This window comes from Sapajus apella, unplaced genomic scaffold (genome assembly GCF_009761245.1).
Source record: "Sapajus apella isolate SASKATOON/1434 unplaced genomic scaffold, GSC_monkey_1.0 scaffold62, whole genome shotgun sequence".
NCBI lineage: Eukaryota > Metazoa > Chordata > Mammalia > Primates > Cebidae > Sapajus > Sapajus apella.
This window is the reverse complement of record NW_022437002.1, coordinates 585,889-587,864: the sequence shown is the minus strand read 5'-3', so window position 1 is coordinate 587,864 and position 1,976 is coordinate 585,889. Positions and strand designations below refer to the sequence as shown.

Here is a 1,976-nt window from a genome sequence, read left to right as displayed (position 1 = left end):
AACTTGATCAACCTCAGATTTTTTTTTTTCTAGTTTTTTTTTTTTTTGAGGTTGTCATTTTCTAAGATTTCCAAATAAGACTTGATATTAAGTAAAACATTTGTGATCATAATCCTTTTGTGAAAGAAATGGCATTTTAACACCAAAGTATTAGGAAGATTATCATTTCAGAATAAAGGAGAGTCCTTTAAATCTATTTAGCTCTAATAAATGCTCTGTGAATTGTCCTATTTTTCTTCTGCTGCTGAGGATCCCCCATGGACTAATACTGATTCCTCAGTCATAAGGTCTATTGTTTTGGGCTATTTACCTCAAGCCAAGAATGGGGTCTGTAGTTTACTCCAGGGTATCATACACAAATTATCATTTTACATGTTGCCTTAACTTGAAGAGAGTGGTGTGCCACTGGTCTAGAGCAGAGGCTCTCAATGTGTGCTCCTTGAACAGGAGCATCAGTATCATCTGGGGAACCTATTAGAAAGGCAAATTCTCAAGACCATCCCAGACTTATTAAAATCAGAAACTCTAGGGCTAGTGTCCAGCAGTCTGTTATCATAAGCCTTCCAGGTGATCCTGATGAGAACACCAGTTTGAGAACACTACTGCAGGGAACAGACATCTGGACCTGAGGGTTGAAGAGCCTATGTTCAGTTTGTATCTTTCACTAACTACAACCTTTTTTTCTTTTTATTTTTGAGACAGAGTTTTGCTCTTGTTGCCCAGGCTGGAGTGTGATGGTGCAATCTCAGCTCACTGCAAACTCTTCCTACCTGGTTCAAGTGATTCTCCTGCCTCAGCCTCCTAAATAGCTGGGATTACAGGTGCCCACCACCACGCCTGGCTAATTTTTTGTATTTTTAGTGGAGATGGGGTTTCACCATGTTGACCAGGTTGGTCTCAAACTCCTGACCTCAGATGATCCACCCACCTCAGCCTCCTAAACTGCTGGCATTATAGGTGTGAGCCACAGTGCCCAGCCTACAACCTTAAATGAGTCACAATGTCTTCATGCTCTAATTGCACTACCTGTAGAACAGATAAAATCGGTTTCCTGCAGCACAAAGTAGTTTTGAAAATAAGTATGTGAAAGCTCCCCAAGTTCCTCATAGATAAGTCAACATGACACTATCCATCCAAAGTGGTGATAATAACAACTTCATCCTGTTTTCATCAAGCTACTCCAACCTGTCATATTCATAAAATATTCTAAGCCTGTTTTTCAAGGTTTGAATCACTCCACCCAACTTGGTGATATTAAATATTTAATAAGTGTGCCTTTTATTCATTCAATCCTGAATAAAAACTTTAAGCAGTACTAAGCCTAGTATCATTTTTCCTGAAAAGCTATATTTTTATTACCTTTGAAGCACTCATTAGCTTTCCTCTCCCTTTCTTGAAAATTCTTCTAAGAAACTGTGCATTTATATAAAGAAAGTAGACTTAAATAGAACTTTGGGTAAATGCAAAAAATTTACTAAACCCATACAAATTTACTGATTATCTTCCCTGCTTTCTCTACCACCACTTATTTTAATATAAGAATAGCATTCTTAACTCTCCCAAGATAAAACATGATTTTATCAGAACAATTTAAGTAATACCTTCTGCAGTTCCCTATGACGATAACTATTCAGAAGATAACTAAACTGAATTCCAAGTTTCACTGGCATCTATAGAATCATCCCTTTATCTACTAGATTCATTTATGCGTATGGAGGGAATATGTAATTTCAAGTAGATTAAAAAATTTTCATTTGAAAAGTTTGCCTTGCCCCTTGTAAGCTAAGACATTACTCTAATTTTTCAGCAAGTGCCACAGATAACTCCGTGCAGGTGGAATCTGTTATGTCTTCATATAGCCAGTCCAACTATATATGAAGACTATATATATATATATATATATATATATATGCCTTTTGGATGTTTTGGGTGGATATGGTGGCGTTTTAAAGATATACAAGTGCCACAGATAACTC

The 1,976-nt window shown here is 36.8% G+C and overlaps 1 protein-coding gene across 7 annotated transcripts in view; it reads right to left on the bottom strand.

Moving 5' to 3' along the window:
* Positions 1-1,976, bottom strand: part of PHACTR4 (phosphatase and actin regulator 4) — a 127,973-nt gene that overhangs the window by 23,911 nt on the left and 102,086 nt on the right. The gene's annotated exons all lie outside the window — the stretch shown is intronic.